The sequence below is a fragment of the Mchenga conophoros genome, linkage group LG5 (assembly GCF_057382185.1).
Source record: "Mchenga conophoros isolate Kocher_MC1m ecotype Shallow Benthic linkage group LG5, M_conophoros_male_GT1.1, whole genome shotgun sequence".
NCBI classification, from domain to species: domain Eukaryota; kingdom Metazoa; phylum Chordata; class Actinopteri; order Cichliformes; family Cichlidae; genus Mchenga; species Mchenga conophoros.
Window position 1 is genome coordinate 1,494,679 of NC_140530.1, and position 19,083 is coordinate 1,513,761.

The 19,083-nt window shown below is 46.6% G+C and overlaps 1 protein-coding gene across 25 annotated transcripts in view; it reads right to left on the minus strand.

The window, feature by feature from the left end:
- nfasca (neurofascin homolog (chicken) a) overlaps nucleotides 1–19,083 on the minus strand; it is a 165,538-nt gene that overhangs the window by 85,278 nt on the left and 61,177 nt on the right. For 24 of the 25 annotated variants that reach the window (XR_014892382.1, XR_014892385.1, XR_014892386.1 and 21 more), the window contains exon 3: nucleotides 2,977–3,034. The gene's annotated coding sequence lies outside the window, so the exon portion shown is untranslated. Of the gene's footprint in view, nucleotides 1–2,909; nucleotides 3,035–19,083 lie in introns of all 25 variants that reach the window. The other variant, XM_085272782.1, reaches the window with a different exon arrangement.

Below are 19,083 nucleotides of genomic sequence, written 5' to 3' on the forward strand. Positions count from 1 at the left end.
GAGAATAGCGCTGTATAAGAATCAGTCCATTTACCGTGTTCCTCAAAAATCTTGTATTAGATGTGGAATGTTGTCAACATCAGGCTCTATTTACGATCCATTGGGATTTCTTGCACCAGTCCTGCTGCCTGCCAAAAGAATGCAGCAGGAGCTTTGCAAAAGGAAACTGGGATGGGATGAACCAATACCCCAAAACATGTTGCAAAAGTGGAAAAGTTGGCTCAGTGATTTGCAAATGCTTTCTTATTTCAAGGTTAAAAGGTGTATACAACCAAGAGAGTTCGGACCTCTCACACATGCACAGCTACACCATTTTTCAGATGCCGGTGAATCTGGATATCTGCGCATGCAAGACAGTAGGAAATCCATCCATGTAGCATTCTTGATGGGCAAGGCAAGGGTTACACCTCTAAAACCTGTCACTATTCCACATCTGGAACTAACAGCTGCTGTAGTTGCCGTCCGAGTGGATCTCATGTTAAGGACTCAGTTGAGAATGAAACTCAAGCAATCCGTATTTTGGACAGATAGTACATCTGTACTCAAATACATAATGAATGAGGATAAACGTTTACTTACCTTTGTGGCAAACAGTCTTATTCATTGCGACTAAACGATCACAATGGGGATATGTAAGCTCAAAGGAAAATCCAGCAGATGATGCTACAAGAGGGCTGAAGGCTGGGAACATTGCACATAGCAGCCGCTGGATCGAAGGACCAAGCTTTCTGCAGTAGCCAGAAAGTGATTGGCCGACCAGTCTAATGAATGCTCCTTAGAACCAGAGGACCCTGAAGTCAAAGGTGAGGCCACAGTGAATGTTACTCAAGTAAAAGACTTGCTTGATGCTACATGTCAATTGATGGTGTACTTCTCAGACTGGAGAAGGCTCAAGGTTGCTGTTGCTTGGTTCCTTAGACTGAAGGCAATCCTTCCTTCAATGAGAGATAAGAAAAGAAGACCGCAACCTAACTCAAATAATCTAATTTGTAGAGGTACTACAAAGGAGAAAGTAAAGAAAACGCAACTGTATGGTCTATCCTCAAAGGATCTTCTGGAAGCGGCGCTTGCCGTTATCAGATTTTGCCAGCAACAAAGATTTGGAGAGGAGATTGCTACGTTGTCAAGTGGGAAAGGTTCTGTGAGCAGGCACAGCTCAATTTATAGATTAGACCCTTATCTTGATGATGAAGGCCTCTTAAGAGTTGGGGGACGACTGACAAAGGGCTCCTTACCAGAAGAAATGAAGCATCCCTTTGTTCTTGCAAAGGATCAACATGTAGCAAGTCTCATCCTAAAGCACATTCATCAACAGCTTGGTCATAGCGGTCGTAACCACACCTTATCCACACTAAGGAGAAAATACTGGATCACAAAGGCCAACTCGGCTGTAAGGAAGGTTATCGCAGAATGTAATTTTTGCAGAAAATATCCTGGAAAGGCCTTGGAGCAAAAGATGGCAGATTTACCCAAGGAAAGAATTTTGCCAGATAACCCACCACTCACCAACGTCGGTGAAGTGAAAAGAGGACGAGGTACAGCTAAACGTTATGGAGTCATTTTCACCTGTTTAGCCAGCTGAGCGGTGCACTTGGAAGTGGCTAGCTCTCCAAGCACAGATGCCTGCATAATGCTTTGCGCCATTTTGTGAGTTGGAGAGGTCAAGTCGCTCGCATCCAATCGGACAATGGAACCAATTTTGTTGGAGCAGACAGAGTTAAGAGAGGCTCTTAAATCGCTGAAACATACCCAAATTGAAGCTGTTTGGAGTTTTAATCCGCCTGGAGCATCACAACATGGTGGAATTTGGGAATGGATAATCCGTATGGTCAGAAAGATTCTGAGATCCGTTCTTCAGCAACAACAGTTGGACGGCGATGGATTAAATACAGTTCAGTGTGAAACTGAAGCAATTTTAAATGACAGACCCATCACAAAGCTTTCTGATGATCCAAAAGCCCCAGAGCCACTTACACCAAATCACATCCTCCTGATTTGACCCTCAGGATATGTATCTGAAGAGAAGATGGAAACAGGCTCAGTACTTCTCAGATCTTTGGAAACGATGGCTACGTGAATAGTCGCCTTGGTTACAGGAGAGACAAAAATGGAACCAAAAGAAGAAGAGTCTAAAACCTGGAGATATAATCATTATAATGGATTCCTCTGCACCACGTGGTTCCTGGCCACTTGGGAGAGTTCTGGAAACCATTCGTGACAAAAATGGACTTGTACGATCTGTACGTTTAAAAACAAAGACTAACGTTCTTGAAAGACCTGTAACTAAACGCCTTGATGCATTTTCAATCATCCAGGTAAGTAAATCTCCAAAAGCTGATTATGTTCATCTGGATGAGGCGTTTTGTGGCACAAACGTTTCGTCATCATCAGGTGACGTCTTCAGTCTCAGCTGACTGCAGGTTTCAATCTTATAAACAGCACATTTGCATAATGACTGAAACCCACTGAAGGAACGATGGGCTGGGAGGTCAGTTCCTTAATCTTAATTATGCAAATTCTCATGACCAGCAAGTCACCTGGATGAGTGACGAAACGTTTCTCCCACAAAACGCTACGTCCAGATGAACAGAATCAACTTTTGGAGACCTGTAACTAAACTTTGCCTGTTACATGAGACTGTAGTGTAAAAGTGTATTTAAATGCTCTGTTTACTTGTGTTTATTTATTTGTGTTTATCTTCAGCTCTGCCACCAGCAGCTCATTGTAACGTGCTGTCATGACACGGCTACCTGTCATCTTCCTTTCACTGCTGCTCTTCATTCTGTCCCAGATCACTCTGCTGTGTACAGCGCTCAGTTATCTAAGCTCTAAGTTATACGCCAAAGAGCGACATTTGGAATTTTACATGAATGCAGCTACAGTAACCTCTGTCATGCATCAAGACTAACCTGTCACACTGGGACTCCTGTGGTCCACCAGTGAGTACCAGTAAGAAAGAGACAATCAGTGACTCACGTTCACGTATGTGGACAGCTTCCTCGTCCACTCACTGTGTGAGAAGCACTTTGCAGGCCTGGTGAGAAGCAGAGAGAACACAGATTAATGCACTTTGTATAGTTTATCAGTTTCCACACAGCTTTCCCTCTTCTGTTCAGCTAATGCAGAAGCATGGAGAAGCCTGCACACTGGGTCAGGTTGAAGCTCCCAGTACACAAACCCACTCATGTTTCTGTGGATTTTCCCCAAATAGAGACACAGTTGTTGGGGAGGGAAAAGGATTTATTCAGCCGGTCAGATATTGTACCTACCCTAACAGCGTGTGCACACTCACACACTGTTGTATGCCTGAGGACTTTGTGTGTGTGTTTGTGCTTTCGGAGAGCTCATCTGTGCACCAGGTGCTGCCTTTGGGACTCCAGCATGTTCTTTTCCTTCTTTCTTTGTCTCTTTGTATGAAACATGTACAGTACACAACAACACACACTGTTACACATGGTCTGACTGGTGGACTCTGTGGTAAGCTGAGCTTACACTTCTGTGTTTCACACATGCACTCACCGACCACACTACGAAAAGAATCATTGTTATTTATGCTGCCGCGGTTCTGGCTCAGCTTGACCCAGTATTTTGAGTCGCTATGTTTTGGTGTGTTTTTGCATTTTGGATTCTTTCCTTATTATGATGCTGATGATTATGACTCTTTGTTTCAGTTCTTCTTGTTCAGGGATTAGTTCGTAGGTTTTGTGTTCTCATGTTTATTGCAGGTTTAGTTCTGTCTCTGTGTCGTGTCTGCGTCTTTGTTTAGTGCTGTCTTGTTTCCTGTTTTACTCTGAAGGTTCATGTTCCTGTCTTATGTCAGTGTTTCTAGCTGTGTCCCCTTCTGTCTCTAATTCCTTGATGACTTCCTCTGTGTATTTTAGCCCAGTGTGTCTTCGTGTCAGTGTCGCGTCGTCTGTTCATGCACCCTGTTATTTCTAGCTGCACGTCATGATTCTAGTCTGCAAGATTCAGTATTGGACATGTTCATAGTCACTTTCTCCAGTCATGTTTGCCTGCACCTTCATGTGCCTGCACCTTCATGTGCCTGCACCTTCATGTGCCTGCACCTTCATGTGCCAGCACCGAGATCTCGTTCACAGTTTCTCATGTCGTGTTCATAGTCTGTCCGCAGTACTTCGTCATAGTTCAGTCCTGGTCTTCGTTTATAGCCTTAGTTACTCCCAGTTTAGGTCTTTAGTTTTCCCATAGTTTGTGGTTTGTTATTTTGCCTTCTGTGTCAGCCCTGATTAAAGGCTCGCTTTGAGCTTAGCACAAGTTTTGCCTCCTGCGTCTGTGTCCACACCTGGATCCACCAAACACTCTCCACACGGTCTGCCCTCGCGGGCCGTGACAGTATGCATTAGTGATTGTGTCGCCTTCTGTTCCTTTTATATATCAATGACTTGGGTCAAAATGTCTCAGACACAAATTTGCATTCTTATGCTGATGACACAGTTATTTACTGTTATGGATCATCTCTTGCTCAGGCCATTGAAACCCTACAGAAAGCCTTTGTTGCTTTCCAGCATTCACTTATTCAGCTAAAATTAGTTCTCAATGCTGACAAGACTAAGCTAATGTTGTTTGCTAAGTCAAAGAAGGTCCCGGAGCCTATTCCAGTGGTGTCCACCCTTGAAGGAAATGTCATAGAGATGGTTCATGAATATAAATACCTTGGTGTCTGGATTGATGACTCCTTCACCTTTAAACCACATATAGAGAGACTAGTAAAGAAACTGAGACTTAAACTTCGTTTTTTCTTCCGTAATAAGCAGTGCTTTTCTTTTGCAGTAAAAAAACGTCTTGTCACTGCAACCTTTTTATCTGTGTTAGATTATGGTGACATTCTGTATATGAACGCTTCTTCTTCATGTCTTCTAATGTTGGACACGATGTATCATGCTTCCTTGAGGTTTATTACCAATTGTAAATACCTGACCCATCACTGTGATTTGTACTTAAGAGTAAAATGGCCTTCTTTGGCCATTAGAAGACAGGGGCATTGGTACACTTTTATTTACAAAGCTATGCTTGGATTGCTGCCTCCTTATATTTGTACTTTGCTCACAAGGACAAATAGTGGTTCTTACTCCTTACGTTCAAATGATCAGCTGCTGCTGTCTGTTCCCCTTGTCCACACAGAGCTGGGTAAGAAAGCCTTTGTGCACTCTGCGCCTTTTTTGTGGAATCTGTTACAGAAAGACTGGAAACTGACTGAACTGTTGTCTTTAAATGTTTTTAAAACTAAACTCAAAGGCCTACAGACTGCCTCAATAATGTGTAATTGTTTTGTGTAATTTTAACTTTGTTTGTTCGTATGTATTTGTTTTGAAATGTGCTGCCTCTTGGCCAGGACTCCCTTGAAATAGAGGTTTTTGATCTCAACGGGACATTCCTGGTTAAATAAAGGTTAAATAAAAAAAATAAATAAATAAATAAAATATGTCATTATTCTGCTAATGTTGACGCACAGCTGTTTCCACTACAGTGGAAAAAATGAAGGCGTGATTGCACAACTGAAACTGGAAATCCATTTTCTTTCTTAATAGCTGCAGGTAGCAGGGTGGAGACCACTGGAGCTGCAGAGAAGACGGCGAGTGTAGCGGTCCAGGTCCACAGAGAGACGGGGAGTGTAGCGGTCCAGGTCCACAGAGAGAGACGGCGAGTGTAGCGGTCCAGGTCCACAGAGAGACGGGGAGTGTAGCGGTCCAGGTCCACAGAGAGAGACGGTGAGTGTAGCGGTCCAAGTCCACAGAGAGAGACGGCGAGTGTAGCGGTCCAGGTCCACAGAGAGACGGGGAGTGTAGCGGTCCAGGTCCACAGAGAGAGACGGCGAGTGTAGCGGTCTAGGTCCACAGAGAGACGGCGAGTGTAGCGGTCCAGGTCCACAGAGAGAGACGGCGAGTGTAGCGGTCCAGGTCCACAGAGAGACAGGGAGTGTAGCGGTCCAGGTCCACAGAGAGAGACGGCGAGTGTAGCGGTCCAAGTCCACAGAGAGAGACGGCGAGTGTAGCGGTCCAGGTCCACAGAGAGAGACGGCGAGTGTAGCGGTCCAGGTCCACAGAGAGAGACGGCGAGTGTAGCGGTCTAGGTCCACAGAGAGACGGGGAGTGTAGCGGTCCAGGTCCACAGAGAGACGGCGAGTGTAGCGGTCCAGGTCCACAGAGAGAGACGGCGAGTGTAGCGGTCTAGGTCCACAGAGAGACGGGGAGTGTAGCGGTCCAGGTCCACAGAGAGAGACGGCGAGTGTAGCGGTCCAGGTCCACAGAGAGACGGGGAGTGTAGCGGTCCAGGTCCACAGAGAGAGACGGGGAGTGTAGCGGTCCAGGTCCACAGAGAGAGACGGCGAGTGTAGCGGTCTAGGTCCACAGAGAGACGGGGAGTGTAGCGGTCCAAGTCCACAGAGAGAGACGGGGAGTGTAGCGGTCCAAGTCCACAGAGAGAGACGGCGAGTGTAGCGGTCCAGGTCCACAGAGAGACGGTGAGTGTAGCGGTCCAGGTCCACAGAGAGAGACGGCGAGTGTAGCGGTCTAGGTCCACAGAGAGACAGGGAGTGTAGCGGTCCAGGTCCACAGAGAGAGACGGTGAGTGTAGCGGTCCAAGTCCACAGAGAGAGACGGGGAGTGTAGCGGTCCAGGTCCACAGAGAGAGACGGCGAGTGTAGCGGTCCAGGTCCACAGAGAGACGGGGAGTGTAGCGGTCCAAGTCCACAGAGAGAGACGGGGAGTGTAGCGGTCCAGGTCCACAGAGAGAGACGGCGAGTGTAGCGGTCTAGGTCCACAGAGAGACAGGGAGTGTAGCGGTCCAGGTCCACAGAGAGAGACGGTGAGTGTAGCGGTCCAGGTCCACAGAGAGAGACGGGGAGTGTAGCGGTCCAGGTCCACAGAGAGACGGGGAGTGTAGTGGTCCAGGTCCACAGAGAGAGACGGGGAGTGTAGCGGTCCAGGTCCACAGAGAGAGACGGCGAGTGTAGCGGTCCAGGTCCACAGAGAGACGGCGAGTGTAGCGGTCCAGGTCCACAGAGAGAGACGGCGAGTGTAGCGGTCTAGGTCCACAGAGAGACGGGGAGTGTAGCGGTCCAGGTCCACAGAGAGACGGCGAGTGTAGCGGTCCAGGTCCACAGAGAGAGACGGCGAGTGTAGCGGTCTAGGTCCACAGAGAGACGGGGAGTGTAGCGGTCCAGGTCCACAGAGAGAGACGGCGAGTGTAGCGGTCCAGGTCCACAGAGAGACGGGGAGTGTAGCGGTCCAGGTCCACAGAGAGAGACGGCGAGTGTAGCGGTCTAGGTCCACAGAGAGACGGGGAGTGTAGCGGTCCAGGTCCACAGAGAGAGACGGGGAGTGTAGCGGTCCAAGTCCACAGAGAGAGACGGCGAGTGTAGCGGTCCAGGTCCACAGAGAGAGACGGCGAGTGTAGCGGTCTAGGTCCACAGAGAGAGACGGTGAGTGTAGCGGTCCAAGTCCACAGAGAGAGACGGGGAGTGTAGCGGTCCAGGTCCACAGAGAGAGACGGCGAGTGTAGCGGTCCAGGTCCACAGAGAGACGGGGAGTGTAGCGGTCCAGGTCCACAGAGAGAGACGGTGAGTGTAGCGGTCCAAGTCCACAGAGAGAGACGGGGAGTGTAGCGGTCCAGGTCCACAGAGAGAGACGGCGAGTGTAGCGGTCCAGGTCCACAGAGAGACGGGGAGTGTAGCGGTCCAGGTCCACAGAGAGAGACGGTGAGTGTAGCGGTCCAGGTCCACAGAGAGAGACGGGGAGTGTAGCGGTCCAGGTCCACAGAGAGAGACGGCGAGTGTAGCGGTCTAGGTCCACAGAGAGACGGGGAGTGTAGTGGTCCAGGTCCACAGAGAGAGACGGGGAGTGTAGCGGTCCAGGTCCACAGAGAGAGACGGGGAGTGTAGTGGTCCAGGTCCACAGAGAGAGACGGGGAGTGTAGCGGTCCAGGTCCACAGAGAGAGACGGGGAGTGTAGCGGTCCAGGTCCACAGAGAGAGACGGCGAGTGTAGCGGTCCAGGTCCACAGAGAGACGGCGAGTGTAGCGGTCCAGGTCCACAGAGAGAGACGGCGAGTGTAGCGGTCTAGGTCCACAGAGAGACGGCGAGTGTAGCGGTCTAGGTCCACAGAGAGACGGGGAGTGTAGTGGTCCAGGTCCACAGAGAGAGATGGGGAGTGTAGCGGTCCAGGTCCACAGAGAGACGGGGAGTGTAGCGGTCCAGGTCCACAGAGAGAGACGGCGAGTGTAGCGGTCCAGGTCCACAGAGAGACGGGGAGTGTAGCGGTCCAGGTCCACAGAGAGAGACGGCGAGTGTAGCGGTCTAGGTCCACAGAGAGACGGGGAGTGTAGCGGTCCAGGTCCACAGAGAGAGACGGTGAGTGTAGCGGTCCAGGTCCACAGAGAGAGACGGCGAGTGTAGCGGTCCAGGTCCACAGAGAGAGACGGGGAGTGTAGCGGTCCAGGTCCACAGAGAGACGGGGAGTGTAGCGGTCCAAGTCCACAGAGAGACGGCGAGTGTAGCGGTCCAGGTCCACAGAGAGAGACGGGGAGTGTAGCGGTCCAAGTCCACAGAGAGAGACAGCGAGTGTAGCGGTCCAGGTCCACAGAGAGAGACGGCGAGTGTAGCGGTCCAAGTCCACAGAGAGACGGCGAGTCTAGCGGTCCAAGTCCACAGAGAGAGACGGCGAGTGTAGTGGTCCAGGTCCACAGAGAGAGACGGGGAGTGTAGCGGTCCAAGTCCACAGAGAGACGGCGAGTGTAGCGGTCCAGGTCCACAGAGAGACGGGGAGTGTAGCGGTCCAGGTCCACAGAGAGAGACGGGGAGTGTAGCGGTCCAGGTCCACAGAGAGAGACGGCGAGTGTAGTGGTCCAGGTCCACAGAGAGAGACGCCGAGTGTAGCGGTCCAGGTCCACAGAGAGACGGGGAGTGTAGCGGTCCAGGTCCACAGAGAGACGGCGAGTGTAGTGGTCCAGGTCCACAGAGAGACGGGGAGTGTAGCGGTCCAGGTCCACAGAGAGAGACGGGGAGTGTAGCGGTCCAAGTCCACAGAGAGACGGCGAGTGTAGCGGTCCAAGTCCACAGAGAGACGGGGAGCTGGGTAAAGTCATTTTCCACTGTGGAGGACAAACACTTTCAAACTTGTCCATCACAGCAACACAAACTGCCTCCTTTAAAAAGACTCGATGTGCAGTTCAGTATTGACAGTGACATCACATGAAGTGCATATAAAGTGTGTCTGAATGGCAGAGATGCAGACATGTGTGCATGTGGCACAGAGCCATGGCTCAGTGTCTGAGTGAGCTTGAAGCCGTTTATGATTCTGAACCACAAACAAGCTCAAACTTTGGACTGTTTGACTGATGAAAACCTCCATTATGGCCGTTCATACTCCTCACAGTCATTAAACAATGAACAGTTAAATGACATCACAGTTTTTTACGACTACAGTTACAGAAAGAAAACATAAGCAGGCTAAAGTGAAGAGTCTGGGCAGTGAGCTACCAGAACTTTCTATATTTCACACATTTATTTCTTATCATTTTAGTCCCAGTTAAGATCAGAGTGGCTGTTTGTGGCCAGTGATCTCCATGGAAGCAGCAAAGGCTCCAGAGCAGGCTTTGTAAGCTGAGCATGTACATATGTGAGCTGTGGGGCAGAGGAATGGGCAAACTTACGATTGCTTGTAATAAAGTGAAAATTGCCATTTAATATGTCACCAATATTTCCCATAGTAAGATCAGCTTCTTAGCTTCATGTGAGCTGGGATGGTTTGTACATTATGATGCAGGGCAGACTGAAACATCAACAGGTGAGCAAAGAGTTGATCCAACACAGGCTGCAGGTGTATCATATCCCCACAACTACAGGACGCCACATATTTAATGTGTGGGGAGGAACGTGAGCTAAGAACAAAGGGCCTGGTGTCTCAGAGTTCTGACGTACACGTTCTCATCTTTTTATTCAACAGCAACATTACCTAAAGATTAGCCAGCAGCAAGGCCAAGTCTGCTACAACGAGTAACAGACCTCATGTTATTGTCCTGGGTGGAGTCGAGGAGATGGATGCTCTGCACACCTTACGATTAGACAATTCATCATTAAGCTTGAAACATCCTGAGAACCGAGAACAGTGCTATTTGCTGTTTAATCACATTTTATACTCCAATCAGATCGATTAGCCAGCCATCACCAGCAGCCAGCTTCCCTGTGAAGCTGTCCCTGGTTCACTGTGGACACTGTGGGTGTGTTCAGCCCTCCTGTCTCTCATTTAAATCTGTTTTCATGCAACACAACAGCTCAACAACAAGCAGCGTGGGGTTCACAGTTCAGCATTTCACACACTGTTGCTACAAACTCAACATACAGGAGTATGCATGCACACACACAAAGCTACAGCTGTCGTGACTGTAGCCCCTCTGCAGTGCTGCTGTTGTGCTTTTTGTGTTTGTCGGAAATCAAACCAGTGAATTTGCTGGTCTTCCAGCTGCAGCTCCACTCTGCCTTCTCCCCTCTCCCACTCCTCTTTGTTTCCGTGTTTCCGGTTAAAACTAGGTCATTTTCCAACCCACAGCTCCCACTGAGCGTGACATCCAGATACACACGTATCCCCTGGCAACCACACGTTCACCCTCGACACCCCGTCCAGACTGCGTCCTCGTTTCCTGCACCTTCCTGCAGGTTGTGTTCACTGAGCATGGCGGGCTCTGCAGACACAGCTTTGTTCAGCACACTTCAAACTGTAAGACGTGAAACGTTCTTTACCAGCTTCTAATAAAACAGCCTTTGAACGCGATGATCCTTCTTGTGTATCTGTTAATGTAGAGTCACAGCTGAGTCTAATGTGGAAGGACAAATTATGTTTTCACTGACTATCACAATATGAAAAGTCCCGTCGAGACTGTTTCCAGTTCTGAGGGCAGCTCAAGAGGTAGGGCAGGGCGTCTGCCAATCGGGAGGTCAGTGGTTTGATGAATGATGCTTACACCGTCCATACTGCTGACATCCACTCTTACTGACCTCACCTTTCAGAAAAGGTGGAGTAGCAAAGTCTGCTCTGAGATGATGAATACACCACTCTGCTCTGTGCTGAAGTCCTGACACAACAATTTGAATGAAGCATTTTGCCCATTAACGGGCAATGAGCCTCTCGCATGAGCAGGTTTGGCTCGCTCGTCTTTAGAGAATTGTTTTAATTCGGCCGCACTGAAGAGTGTTTAAGCATGAACAGCCTGTTTAAAGTCATGCCAAAGCATGTCAGTCTACTGAGGAGATCTAGGTCACTCCAAAACCTCCATGTTGGTTTCTCTGGCCATTCAGAGGTAGACTTGCTGGTGCACTGCTGCAAATGTGCTTCAGCTCCAGTGCATGAACTGATGGACACTCACTCACCTTCAGGACCTATTTGTAAATCATCACACTGACACAAAGATGACGGGTTACTCAGCAGAAGTGTGGGGAGAGTGAGACAGTATAAAATAATCCAGGAGACAAAGCTGTGCCATTTCTGGACTTGGTTCAATTATTATTTATGCTTTTTGGGGAGGTTATGAAATCTGTTCATTGGTTTTCAGTAGCAGTTAGGAAACAACACAAACATCAGACTGCGGGGAAAGCTGGTGACGCAGCGCAGAGGTTAAATTCTTCTCAGGGAAGAATAATCAATAGAAAGCTGAAATCATCGTCTGAACTCATTCATGCTACTCTGCATGTTACTGCACAAACCATGAGCCCAGCATGTCTCCGTTCTCAGCTGAGGGCCTACAGGCTGCAACTGGCTGTAGATTAGAAATGAAGTCACTGTCATATAATGACATCACTGGACGGGGAGGGTATAGAGTTCAGAGGTCACGGGGTAAACAGCACGGTGGGGGAGGGAGGAAACATGTGCAGACACACAACAGAAACACACACCTTTTTAGAGCAGTGCTGCGAGTGCTAGACTGTGTATGAGGGACCAGCAGTGATAGACTGAGTAGTGTGTGCACACATGCACACAAACACATGAATAAGGCAGGTGCAGAGAGCTGTACCAGCATCAGCTGTGTCTTTAACAGCAGTGCTGCTGCTGTGATGTCATTATTATGTGATGAGACCAGTTTATGTAGAGACGGGCCTTTTGTTCTGTCTCGTTCCCCTCAAACGGATGCTGGCTCTGACTTTTTCACTCATGTGTTACCTCGGACTATAAAGCACCTGCATGATCGGTGATGTAAATAAAACTAGACTGAATATAGGCCAGGTCACATGGGGTCAGTGCATCCTCACTCCCAGCCAATAACATGTTAATAGAGATGGCACGATACCACTTTTTTATGTCCGATACCGATACCGATATCATAAATTTGGATATCTGCCGATACCGATATGAATCCGATATAGTGTCTTTTAATCAACAAAACTGTTTTTTAAAATATCTTGCTGCATTTTGCAAGTCTGCAAGTTCATACTCAAGTTTAAAACAACAACTACACTAAAGCTATTCTGTTATACCTGTGTACAAAAAAAATATTTCATAGTTCAGCAATACTGATCAATCTAATAAACTTAGACCTACACCATCCTCCCTATTCTGGTATTTTAAAGAGTACTTAGCGTAAATATTAAGCAACCTAACTAATAGGGTTCCAACTCCCAGCAACAACAAAAATAAATAAATAAAAAATAGGGAACCACCCCTCACGCTCCACCTCATGATGCTTAATCGACGTAATCAACCTTAATTTGATGCAGTGTGAAAAAAAAATGCACAGAAATCAATTATTTTTCAAGAAATATTAAATAGATTCAACATCTTTCTTCAACAAAATTGCAGACTGCACAGATGGTACCTTCCCAAAGTAAAAAGTACTATAGCTTACTAGGGTATATATATTAGACTTAATAGTCACTATATACAGTAATTGACTTCTATTCATTTTACATCAAATTAAAACTTTGGGTGTCAGATAATTATTTATTAAAAGCTAGACATTTTAAATGAGAATAAGAAAGAAAAGTATGTCTTTGTGCCCCCTTTTCCCTGTTCATGCCCTATCGGCCCCCCTGGCTAAACTTTGCTAGATCCGCCCCTGCACAGTTACCAGCGTCAGCTACGTAGAAAAAGATCCTCGAGTAGAAAGTAATATTAAATACATTCTAACAACAGCTGATCAAGCTTAAACGTGCTGCTGTTGTTCAGCCGCTGGTTTCCTCTTTCTGGTGCAAAGTGGACCAAAAACAAACAAGAGACGGACTCGCGACAGAAAAGCCGATCAGCTGATCAGTTTCACGATTGAAGTAGCAGCAGGAGAGGCAGTCGTTTGTTAAGCTTAACGCAGGAATGCTTTACAAACATTCAGAGATGGACTTACACACTTGCTTTACTTCTCTCGGGGATAACTTTGTCGGAGATGAAATGCCGGGTTGCTAGCGAAGCTCCAAATGCTATCCAGACCACGACAGGTCCCGCATGCCACAGCCACTGCTCCGACGTGCTAACGTTCTGAGGTGAGTTACATCGTGTTGCAAGTTTTGTGAGGTGCTTTCGTGATATTTAATGGATCGGATTACATTTTTTATTTTTCTCCGATATCCGATCCAGTAATTTAGGTCAGTATCGGACCGATACCGATACGTAATATCGGATCGGTCCATCTCTACATGTTAACACAGGGGGTGTAATCTGTCACGCCACGGACCCTTTTAACGGTGTAAGGAGACACCAGCAGCAGTGCTATGTTTAATGACAGCACCATACCAGCGGGCAGTCGGGATCAGAACATCAGCATTAAAATAATAATGATAATCAGTGTGGCTGTGATTGTGCTGCACAGAAAGACACTGGAAGTTTTTATTCAAATAGAGTCTAGTTACCATGTGAACCATGTCGACCAGCATTAGGATACATATATGTGCCAGGCAAGTAAAGGTTACATGTGTACCCCCTTTTCTCGGTTTGAAGGTGCAGTCAGTCCTCTGTGCTCAGACCAAGCACCACTGCCACTCAAGTGTTGGAGTAATAATTTTTGATTTTTATTGTGAAGGGGTCGCCACAGCAGCTAGCTCCACCTCTTTGTGTGAGATGGACCCTCAAAGGAAACTGGACAGGTTCTTCTGTAGCACGTGTCTGCTCGACCTGAGCGCATTTACACAGCTGCATCTTTCACACAAGCACTTTTTTTAAGTGCTTTCTTAGGCACACACACACTCATGCATTGGAGAGCTTAGTGTCATGCCCAAGGATATCTAGAGCAGCCAGTGGTTGAACCACCAACCTTAGCAGATAGCCCGCTGTACCTCCTGAGCTAAAAACACCTCACATCCCTGTGATGGGATTTTACATTTATCTGTTACTGATTTTCCACTTTTTTAAAGACAGCTTTGGGCTAAACAATGTTCACAGTCAGCCTGTGTGAGGTGTCACAAGGGGACAAATTAATGATGGTAAATTCGATTCTTTTTACTGAATCGAGTTTGAATGAGTCACTCACCGAAGTGAATCGTGTTTGAGTCATATGAGTCACAGAGTCAGTTGCCCAGAGAGTGCAAAAAATATACATTTTTACTCAAACTTAATTTGTTTCTCTTTTCATGTAAATCCTACTGCTAAGATGAGTGATTGAAAAAGAAAAACAACTAGTTTTATAGAGCAAAAAAAGGATTTCTAATGGGAACATTTATTTTTATTTTTATTTTATTAGTATTTTCCTCATATGTGTCAAATATATATTTTCTCATCTAAATGTCCACTGAGCTGTGAGCCAGGGGGTGGTAATGGACCTTAACGTTGGTTGCCAACCAAGAAGAAGAAGAAGCTGTGAGCCAGGAGGGAGGGGGTGAGTAACTTAAATGTGCTGCTAGCATGTTAGCAGAGCGATGCTACTGTGAACTGAGGAGCTGTTGTCTTGATGTGAGCTTCTACTCAGGGTTTGTTCTTCATGTTCAGAGCAGAAATGTTTTTGTTAAGAAACTGTCTGTTGTTTTTTTCCACACAATTTTAATTATAAGCTAGATATATTTCTACTAATGGAATTAGTTTGCTAACAGCAACAGGGATGAGTCAGTTGGACTTGTGAATCATGATTCACGAGTCCAGTAAAGTGATTCTCGAGTATTGAACGATTCGTTCATGATTCGCGCATCACTAGTACAAATGAGTGATGGGCAAAGGAAGTGACACAGTGTTGTGTCTCTAATGGTACATCCTTAAGTGCACTTCTTTTAGTTCAGTGTGAAATAAGAACATGGTCTGAACTCTGTATCAGTGTAAAACAAACCTGCACTACAGGGAGTGCAGAATTATTAGGCAAATGAGTATTTTGTCCACATCATCCTCTTCATGCATGTTGTCTTACTCCAAGCTGTATAGGCTCGAAAGCCTACTACCAATTAAGCATATTAGGTGATGTGCATCTCTGTAATGAGAAGGGGTGTGGTCTAATGACATCAACACCCTATATCAGGTGTGCATAATTATTAGGCAACGTCCTTTCCTTTGGCAAAATGGGTCAAAAGAAGGACTTGACAGGCTCAGAAAAGTCAAAAATAGTGAGATATCTTGCAGAGGGATGCAGCAGTCTCAAAATTGCAAAGCTTCTGAAGCGTGATCATCGAACAATCAAGCGTTTCATTCAAAATAGTCAACAGGGTCGCAAGAAGCGTGTGGAAAAACCAAGGCGCCAAATAACTGCCCATGAACTGAGAAAAGTCAAGCGTGCAGCTGCCAAGATGCCACTTGCCACCAGTTTGGCCATATTTCAGAGCTGCAACATCACTGGAGTGCCCAAAAGCACAAGGTGTGCAATACTCAGAGACATGGCCAAGGTAAGAAAGGCTGAAAGACGACCACCACTGAACAAGACACACAAGCTGAAACGTCAAGACTGGGCCAAGAAATATCTCAAGACTGGTTTTTCTATGGTTTTATGGACTGATGAAATGAGAGTGAGTCTTGATGGGCCAGATGGATGGGCCCGTGGCTGGATTGGTAAAGGCAGAGAGCTCCAGTCCCACTCAGACGCCAGCAAGGTGGAGGTGGAGTACTGGTTTGGGCTGGTATCATCAAAGATGAGCTTGTGGGGCCTTTTCAGGTTGAGGATGGAGTCAAGCTCAACTCCCAGTCCTACTGCCAGTTTCTGGAAGACACCTTCTTCAAGCAGTGGTACAGGAAGAAGTCTGCATCCTTCAAGAAAAACATGATTTTCATGCAGGACAATGCTCCATCACACGCGTCCAAGTACTCCACAGCGTGGCTGCAAGAAAGGGTATAAAAGAAGAAAAACTAATGACATGGCCTCCTTGTTCACCTGATCTGAACCCCATTGAGAACCTGTGGTCCATCATCAAATGTGAGATTTACAAGGAGGGAAAACAGTACACCTCTCTGAACAGTGTCTGGGAGGCTGTGGTTGCTGCTGCACGCAATGTTGATGGTGAACAGATCAAAACACTGACAGAATCCATGGATGGCAGGCTTTTGAGTGTCCTTGCAAAGAAAGGTGGCTATATTGGTCGCTGATTTGTTTTTGTTTTGTTTTTGAATGTCAGAAATGTATATTTGTGAATGTGGAGATGTTATATTGGTTTCACTGGTAAAAATAAATAATTGAAATGGGTATATATTTGTTTTTTGTTAAGTTGCCTAATAATTATGCACAGTAATAGTCACCTGCACACACAGATATCCCCCTAAAATAGCTCAAACTAAAAACAAACTAAAAACTACTTCCACAAACATTCAGCTTTGATATTAATGAGTTTTTTGGGTTCATTGAGAACATGGTTGTTGTTCAATAATAACATTATTCCTCAGAAATACAACTTGCCTAATAATTCTGCACTCCCTGTATAGATTTCTCCTGATGCTGACAGGCTGCCCTTATCAACAACAGTACAATGTGTTAGAAAAACACACAAGACTGAGATAAGCCGAACAACCAGCAAGAAGCCATGGTGTCAACCTCTCCCCAAACTGTAAGCCTAAGCTGGCTCGTACACTGCAAGACCAGGAAATAAAAGAGGCAGACGGAGCCCGGTCAACGATCACACCCACAGATATGATGGAGGCAGACAGTGAGGGTGGGGGTGTTAGAGACAGAGACGGGACCCGTGAAAAGCAACAACAGACAAAGAAGATGTGGTGTGAGAAAACAAAGAAGCGATGCAGAAACAACACGTGTGTCCTGGAAATGCTGTAACATGCCAGGTGACTGAAAAACACGAGACCATCCTGAGGAGGCTCAGAGGACACTTCCACTTCTTTTCTGCTTTTAGAACCACCTCACTCCATTTCTCAAAGGTTTAAACAACAGTTTCTGCTCCTGAACTTTGGTCTCCTTGTCATCTCTTAGCTGATTTTTATTTCACATCAGCAGAAGCTGGTTTGCTTTTATAGTTTAGCCTTTAACCTTTTATTAGTGAGATAGCTGAACCAGCCCACTGATGTGTGTGTTATGATGAATATTCTGACTGCATAAATAATAAATGGCTTCATTACTTTGTATTGAAGTAAACTGAGACGTGGAACAGGAAGCTACATCGCAGGCTGAGGTTCAGTGTGTTGCCTGAGGACGCTAACATGTGGACAGACCCTCAAGCCTCCAACGGTGCCCCAGGGTGAATCAGGCACTGCATGCAGCCCAAATCCACTGTTTCCTTGTGCATTTGGAGCCTATCGAGCCATCAATGGGACGACTGGGATAAACCCAGTCTACCTCTGTGTGAATGTTGGAGCCGTCTGCAGCGACACCTTCTTTGTTTAACATGCTTCTACAATGCTTTACTCATCATTCAGCTCCATGTGAAACACTGCAGCCCTGCAGCTGACAGCCACGTCACACTAAAGTCACTTTGGTCGGTTTTAATTATTTGTATAACATATATATGTAATATAAACCTGGGGGTGAAAACAGCTGTTTGAGAGCAAGTCCTTAAACGACACCACAGACGAACCAGCAGCCGTTGATGACCATCCACTGCTCAGATATGTGTTTGTACGCTGCAGACATGAAGGGGCAGACACAATAACTTATTTGTGATTACTTTTATTTGAAACCATAAAATCCTTCATGCAACAAAGCAGTCACATGTAGCTGGTTCCAGTAAAGCTTCCTATTATGGGAATGAGACTTCCTCACTGGTGCTTTGTTCTACAGTACACCCATGCAATGCCCAGTTCTCCACAGTACTTCATTTATTATATGTAGACCATAAGAACCTCTTCATAGGATCTACATGTGAGAAATTATCTTCAGCTAGTCTTTTCAGCTTAGCGACAAACAGGCTTAGTGCTTTAAACATGGGGCTCGTGCTGCGCCTGCCTGACACACGGGTCTACATACCACAGACGCTTTGAACAAGTGTCTGTGGGACACAGATGCACTCCTTTAAAGCACGAGGTTTGTGTCCTATTTTAAGAACAGGAAATGAGCCGTCGACAGTGCTTCACACATGCAGCCACAGAAACATCTGTGTGTGTCCAGACATAATGTTTCTTTGTGCCAGAAGAAATGAAAGTGTGCTCTCTGTCTCACTCTTATATCACTCCACATCAACAATCACCATCCCCATCGTGTTGTCAGTTAACTCCACCTCTATCTTCCTTTGTCGTACTCTTGTTCTGTAGACGATCTCTGCATCTTTCTGACTCTTACAGTCATCCCCATCCTTCTCCTATTGTTCCCTATCATTGTTCCCTCGATCCATTAATCCATGTGTTCTATCTTTTCCTCCACGTCTCCATGAAGCATTGCAGCAGGTCAGTTTGTCACCTCATTACCACATCTGGATCTCACTTTGCACTCACACACACACACCACCTATACAAAGAAAACACTACCCCCTTTCCCCCTCTCATCTGCCTTTTGAACCTCCTTTTTTTCTCTCTTGTTTTTGTCCAATGAGAAAGCTGTCTGGTCACCAGGGCTCCTTAGCAACAGTCCCACTAGAGGAAAGAGGAATGAAGGAGGTAGGGAATAGGAACAAAGGATGAGAGTGGTGGGGTGATGAGGGTAAGAAGGGATGACGATGAGGAGGAGCTGAACAGGAAAATCAGCCCCTGCAGGAGTGTGAAGCTGGAGATGTGTGTGCTGTTATTTGTGTGTGTGTGTGTG